Raw genomic sequence first — 7,927 nt, forward strand, 5'->3', positions numbered from 1 at the left:
TTTTGATGAGAAAATGAAACCTATTACTCAATGTCTTGCTTGCAGCCAAGAAATACAGAGATATGAAAGCTCAAAGCATCACAGTTCACTTGAGCAAATATCTGGAACATCAACTGATCGGTTTTTATGAGCATTCTTTTAATGTTAAAAACGTTTAGCAATGCAAAACATAGCTTTTAAAGGCATCTTTAGTTATGTTTGACCAAAGTCCTAAAGTTAGAACTTCAAAAAAAAAGTAAAGTTTTTTTACTCAACATTTTACTGCCTATGTTGATAGTCTAGTTTCCAAATAGCATCAAGCACAATTCTGTAAGTTACACTACCCTGACGCTGGGGCATTTTTAATAGAATTTTCAGAGTAGTTAGTTTGCAGTTCCCAGACTTCTGGATATTCCACTGCCATTACAAAATTGTATCACTGGGTGGTGCTCTGATGCTTTATTCTGATCTCTCCATACCAGGCTCCTACTTCTTTAACATCATTATACCAGGATCAGGCTGAAGTCTGGACCTGATGGTCCTTGACTGGCATCCAAGCACTGAAATGTAAGCTCCCCCACAACAGGACAGTCTAGATTACAGAATGAAGATCATGATGGGTGATCTTCATAAGGTTGTTGTAAAATCTTTAAAATGAAATCTTAAAATGCCTAGAAGAGGTTGTGGCAGATGGGAGACATTCACTAAAATGTGTCTATTTATTTCCATATTCTTGATATTACTATAGAACTTGAGCTAAAACAAATCCACAATTAAGTTACAGTATTTAAGGAACAAACAAAAGCTGGCTGGTGACTGTAGAGAGCCCATGTGCATTCATGAACAACAGTGACACTAGAAAGAAAATTCAAAGAAAACATAATGTGGTCTAATGTTATTTCCCAACCATTTACTAAAAAGCATTATAAGAATAAATATCTGAGGTTTTTTTGTTATTTTTAATAGAAATACTACATCGTGCTTCCTGAACAAGACCTATCTGAAATAAACACTTTCTGTGCTGATATGTGTCAATCATTTTCTCATTTGGTTACTGGAAGTTAAGAGATTTGAATAGTAGTGGTTTTGTTCCAGACCTTCTTCTGTGTGTTTTCTGGCCACCTGCACGTCTGTTTTCTATCTATGGAATTGAACTGCTTGTGACATCTAATACGAAAATCATAAACATGCCTGCAGATTGAGCCTCTTCTTATTTTCCAGGGTAATGCTAAGCCGACAGAGCTGCCAGGCCCTCACTTAGCTTCTGAGGATTTTTGTGACATCTCTTCCTCTCTGACAGTTGTATCAGCATTTCCAACACTCCTCTTGCTGATAATGCCTCGGAACATGCACAGCAAACAGAAATCACTTGGTGACACATTTACTAGGGGCCTCCTTTGGAGAGAAGGTTGGGACTGGCAGGAAATATTCTGAAAATCTCTTCCTTATGCATCAGACAAACTTGGTATTTCAATTGTGCCTATAAGGATGCAAAGGCATTTTTCCCCCTTGAAATGTGTGCAACAGATATCTGCTCCCAAACATTTGTAACTAAAAGAATGTGTTTAATTTGCAGTAAGAATATTAGATGAAGAAACTATTGTTTGTGCTGCTGATTATAATCTGGTGACATAAAATAAAGTATCATGATGTTGAAGAATAATAGAAAAATGATAACTATTAATATAAACACTTCAATTATCTTGCAATATTTTTCTATTTGTAAAATTTTGCACGAATGTTTTCTTTACTGTTTTCAAAATGTACATGAAAGCAGAAGTGGCCTTATAATATTACGATGCTGGCTCTACACAGAATAATGACAAATGTCCAAGGACTCCTTTCTTAATTCATATGTGTATACCACTATTGTACCATATCATCCAAGTGAATATACACATGCATTCTCAATCACACATAATTACAACCCAGACACAAACACACAGACACTAGTACTTTCTACCAATGATGAGAAGAGATGTTGGTGGTCAATGGGTGATAGACTTGAGAGAATAAGGGTTAAGTCTGGTGAAAACTGAAATTCTACTGTAGGGCTTTTAGTACAAATTTTGTGTATTTGACTGTAGTACATTTAAATTCAGAGTTCCTATAAATAACTCATATTGAAACAAGGTCAGATGTTCTTTAGTATGATTATGCTTGTGTTCACCTTTTGAGAGCAGCTTTTGATAGACAAACCAAGCATACTGAGAGCCTGGGGCTAAAGAGAAAATAAGAGTAGGGCAAAGAGACAGGATGCTGGAGTGCTCCAAACAAACTCCACCAACACAGTAATTTGTCATGAGGTCAGTGCTGAATGAGAACTGCAGATACCAGCCAGAGCTGCTCTTCGTGAGAAGACACAAAAGGTTATAGACAGAGCAGTGTAGCTGAAGACTCTATTTTCCTAGTTACATCAATGAGATGCTTAAAAGGCCACTGTGGTCTGTTGAAAGTAAAAGTTACCAACTACCACTAAGTTCAAGGAGTCATTCCAGACTGCAGATCTAAGCAAACTTCAGTCTGCAAACTTAATTTCCTCAATCTTTCCCAAATCTTTTCTTTTCTTTCTTTTTTACAATGAGTTTTAATTAAAATGAGGATAACACAGAAAGGTACTGAGTGTTTAAATCGATACCAAACCCACCCTCTAGACATGAGGTCTTATGATACCAGTGTTACTGCATCTCAGGCTCTTTTGTTTTCTAACTTTCCCCAGTTCCTTCCCAATTACATTTACTTAATCTCTTTGGGAGCCATTGGGAACTGTGTGTGATCAGCAGGTTCACTTCAGTTTGCCTCAGATTTCTTCTTGCCTCTATCCTAACAGAAGTTGTCTGGTTGCTAGCTGCCTACTTAAAAAACTCTAGGGTTTCTGTCAAGACTTTGGTGTGTAGGACTATGAAAAGCAGATGAGAATACGGTAGTGAAAGAGAAGGTTGTTCCCCAGAAACAGCAAATTTCACCTGTGTTTCTCTTGCCTTTTGGTCTTTTGCTTTTCTCTCTGCAGGTGTTTTGACCCAGCATCTCATGAGTAAAAACTTGGCCCTGTGTGGATGCCTCCAAGGAGAGCGAGCGCCTTTGTCTGACAGGATGAGATTGCTTTTGGTAACTGAAATCTTGATGCATCTGATCTATCAGAGAATATGTATATTAGCTTTTTTTTAATTAAGTAATGTTTTTAATGCTTGGCTAGTTAATGAAAAATGCTAAAAATTGGGAGATATATGAACGAAAAGGCCATTATTAAAGTACACAGGCTGACCTCATTCATAATTTAATATGTATTATTAGGTACATTATCCCAATGTATTGTGAGTACATGACTTGATCTGACACAGATGAAGATTAACATTATCGAAAAAACCATACCATCTTATATCTTTCTTTGGTGGTAAATGCTGCCCTTCAGCCTGAGTATGAACAACCTTTTTCCTTAATATTTTAAATGTTAGCTAAAACACAGTGGTATGGGAAATATTTCTTTGAAGATCCATTAGCTTTAAGTTTACTTCCTTTATCTATCTGATAAAGCAATATCTATTAACTCAGAGAGCATTCCTAGAAGGACTATTTGTTCATTTGTAGTTTTGGCTGTAGAAATGGCTTATAGAACAGATAGACACCAAATGGGTTTAAAAGTGACTAATATCGGTCACGATATCTATTCTCAGTCTGAACTAGTGTAAGAGAGTTTTGAGGTTAGATACAAGGAGTTTTACTGCTACTAAAGTAATGAAAACCCCAAACCAACATATTGTCCCTGAAATTTCAACTTTGAACTTATGTTGTCTTACAAGGATGAAAATAGTCTTAAATGGTGTCAACTAAATATTTTAGAGGAAAATTAGGACAGAAAAAAATAATGGGTAACCATAACCTGAATTTGGTCAAATGTGGATAGTTCTATTTTTCCAGAAAAGACAGTAATTGCACTTTTAATGGTAAAAATTAGTGTCAATGCTCTAGAGTTTGGAATAAATGTTGTTGTGTGTTGACCTTTGTTTATGGCATGTGATGGTTACTTGGCACGTGGGTCAAATGTAAGGTTTATGATGGTATAAAGCTAATGATTCTCAAATTGTTTTTATGGTGTATGGGTATGTGCTTGACAAACTTGCAGGCTCCTGTGGCATTCAGGAGGAACACAGGATCTCCTGGATCTGGCTGTGGCTGAAAGAGCAGCAAAGGTTTTTTAACTTCTGAGCCATATCTCTACTAATTCTCAAGTTGTTAAAACCATCCATCTACTAATTGTTTTGAACAAGCAAATATTTATCAAGTATTATGGTTAGTTTTGGTTTTCAGCTTTATTGGACTTAGAAGCACCTAGAGATTTGTAGTGTACACCTTGGGATTCGTCTGTGATGGTTTTCCAGAAAGGATAGGGTAAAGAGGAAAGACCATTTAAGGTGTTGATCCCCATGCTGGAGTGTGGATGGATAAAGGGGAAATCGTATATCTGCAGTCAGCTCCTCTCTTTCTTTCCCAGCTGCCATGGATTGGGCAACTCTACAGCACTCTTCCTTCTCTGATGGGATGTTTTCTTTTACAATAGAACTAGAAACAGCAAACCCATCCAACTATGAGCTGAAACCTCTGAAATCATGACCTACAAAACATTCTTCTTCCCTTAGCTTGCCATCTTGGTTAGTCTGAAAATTTGTTTATTTTACATCCCAACTTTGACTACAGTTTTCCCTTCTTCCTCCCCTCCCCCTCTGCACCACTTCCCCTCTGACTCCCACCCCCATCTGCTCCTTCTCTGTTCCTATTCAGAAAAGAGCAGGCATCCCATGGATATCGACAAAGCATGGCATATCAAGTTGTAATAAGACTAAGCACCTTGTCTTGTATTAAGGCTGGACAAGGTGACCCATTATGGGGACCAGGGTCCCAAAAGCCAGCAGAAAAGTCAGAGACAGCCTCTATTCCTACTGTTAGGAGCCCTAGAAGAGGACCAAGCTACACACTGCCACATATAAGCAGAGGGCCTAGGTCAGTCCTATGCAGGCTCCCTGGTTGTCAATTCAGTCTCTGTGAACTCTTATGAGCCCAGGTTAGTTGATTCTGTGGGTTTTCTTGTGAAGTTACTGATGCCTCTGCCTCCCACAATTCTTCCTCCTGAGCTAGCCTAATGTCTGGCTGAAGCTCTCTTTACCTGTTACCACCAGTTGTTGCTGGATGATGCCTCTCTGATGATTATTGGGCTAGGTACTAATCTATGAGTATAGCAGAAGATTTTTAGGCATCATTACATTGACCTTTTTTTCTGTAATACTGTTAGGTTCTGTGCTGTGTCTCTGGGCCATCCAGCCTCTAGGTTTTGGCACTCCAGGTGGTGTCATAGATGGGCTTACTCTTGTGGTATAGGTATCAGACTGGACAAGTCTTGGCCGATTCCACATTCGAGGTGTCATCCTTACCCCAGCACATCCCATAGGCCAGACAGACTGTAGGTCAAAGGCTACTTGGCTGAGTTGGTGTCCCACTCCCTCCACCAGCAGTCTTGCCTGGTCTCAGGAGGTGGCTGGTTGAGGCTACTTATTCATGTTTACTAGGCGTCTTAGCTGGAACTGGAAAGGGGGTTATTTCAGTAACAGGTACACAGACAGTTTGTGCAAGGGAAACTCCCATTTTGGTTGTTTTGTTACAGTGATAACCATACAAACTAATACATTGAAGAGTTATTCAGAGACAGTGTTTTTTTTTTTTAGGCCAGACAGGACTTTCTCTTCAGTAAGTCTTCCATTAAACCAGAGGAGACAGACAGTAAACTAACAAACTCCCAAATTTTCATTAAAATGCATGAAGCCTGAGGAAAAGTAAACAAGAATCCCAGAATCTAAAACACCAGAACTGCAAAGGGAAGCAGCTTCAGAAGAAATTTTATTAATCCTGAAGTTCATTAGAACAGGGGGAAAGATCTTAGTTCCACACTTTACTTAGAGAAATAAAAAGCTTAAATGTTTGCTTAAAAAGGAGAAGAATGAGAAAAAAGGAGGAGAAGGATAAGGAGGGGAAAAAGAAGGAGAAGAGGAAGAAGAAGAAGGGGGAGAAGAAGAAAAAGAAAAGGAAAAAGTGAAGAATAAGGAGAATAATAAGAGGAAAAAGCAGCTGATTCACTTAGCTCTCCCACTTTGTATGTCACTGTGCTCTGTTAGCCAGTGACGTGTGCAGCAACTTTTAGTGGTCCAGGGGACATTCCTAAAGAGTAGAGTTAAGGAGGTACCTGAAGTATTTCATCAGCATGCTGGAAGCCTATAGTGTTAACAATCCCATGTTTCAGAAATACTTTGATAATATATATATATGGAGAATAACAAAATCTATTTTAAAAAAACAGTCATGGTGTTGCTCCACAGTCGGTACACAGTCTGAGACTCCATGTTTAGAGATTTTGCCATTGAGTGAACATCAGTATACTTCTAAACAACGATGGCTGAGATTTTGTGTAACAATATACTCTCACAGGACCATCCCTGTATATAATACATACTTTTTTAATGGGTGTAGTGAACTTTTTTGATGGTATTCAAGAGAGCAGGGCTCCCTAAGCCCCTCCTTTATTCTGGGGGTCTGGGATGGAAACTGTGAGGGAGATGACCAGTGTAGGGGTTGTTGGACAGGGACTGCTCAGCAGCCAGGTCCTCTCTCTTGCTCGAGTCCTTTCTGGGGGTAGATGGTCCAGGGTATGTCTCTTACTCCTTGGAGGCCATGTAGGCCATGAGGTCCCACCACCTTGTTGCTGTAGCCTACTTCATTGTCATACCAGAAGAAGAGCTTTACGAAGTTGTCATTGAGAGCAATGCCAGCCCCAGCATCAAAGGTGGAAGAGTGGGAGTTACTGTTGAAGTTGCAGGAGACAACTTGGTCCTCGGTGTAGCCCAGGATGCCCTTCAGTGGGCCCTCGGACACCTGCTTCACCACCATCTTGATGTCTTCATACTTGGCAGCTTTCTCCAGGCGACATGTCAGATCCATGACAGACACATTGGGGGTAGGAACACAGAAGTCCATACCAGTGAGCTTCCTGTTCAGCTCTGGGATGATCTTGCCCACAGCCTTGGCAGCACCAGTGGATGCAGGGATGATGTTCTGGGCAGCCCCACGGCCATCACGCCACAGCTTCCCGGAGGGGCCATCCACAGTCTTCTGGTTGGCCATGATGGCATGGACTGTGGTCATGAGTCGTTCCACAATGCCAAAGTTGTCATGGATGACCTTGGCCAGCGGGGCCAAGCAGTTGGTGGTGCAGGACGCATTGCTGACAATTTGGAGGGAGTTGTTGTACTTGTCATGGTTCACACCCATCACAAACATGGGGGCATCAGCAGAAGGTGCGGAGATGATGACCCTCTTGGCTCCACCCTTCAAGTGGGCCCCAGCCTTCTCCATGGTGGTGAAGACGCCAGTAGACTCCACAACATACTCGGCACCAGCATCACCCCATTTGATGTTGGCGGGATCTTATTCTTGGAAGATGGTGATGGCCTTCCCGCTGATGACAAGCTTCCCATTTTCAGTTTTGACTATGCCTTTGAACTTGCCATGGGTAGAGTCATATTGGAACATGTAGATCATGTTGTTGAGGTCAATGAAGGGGTCATTGATGGCAACAATCTCCACTTTGCCAGAAGTGAAGGCAGCCCTGGTAACCAGGCGTCCAATACGGCCAAATCCGTTCACTCTGACCTTCACCATTGTGTCTCAGGAGTGAGGCTTCCACTGCATGAAGAGATGCGGCTGTGTCTAGAACAGGGAGGAACAGAGAACCTACAGTACATACTTGACAGACACATTTGCATGTGACGTGTGATGATATTTCAGTCTTTCCTCTTTCTCTTTTTTCTAATAAGACAGCTTATTTGTGAAACTCTTAGTCATTGTTTAATGTATTGATTTGGGAAACAAATGATTGTCATGAAGTGCAAAAGACCAATATATA

At 40.5% G+C, this 7,927-nt stretch overlaps 1 pseudogene; it reads right to left on the reverse strand.

Moving 5' to 3' along the window:
• Positions 1–6,680: 6,680 nt before the first annotated feature.
• Positions 6,681–7,696, reverse strand: LOC101832455 (annotated as a pseudogene).
• Positions 7,697–7,927: the final 231 nt, after the last annotated feature.

This window comes from Mesocricetus auratus, unplaced genomic scaffold (genome assembly GCF_017639785.1).
Source record: "Mesocricetus auratus isolate SY011 unplaced genomic scaffold, BCM_Maur_2.0 Super-Scaffold_100676, whole genome shotgun sequence".
NCBI lineage: Eukaryota > Metazoa > Chordata > Mammalia > Rodentia > Cricetidae > Mesocricetus > Mesocricetus auratus.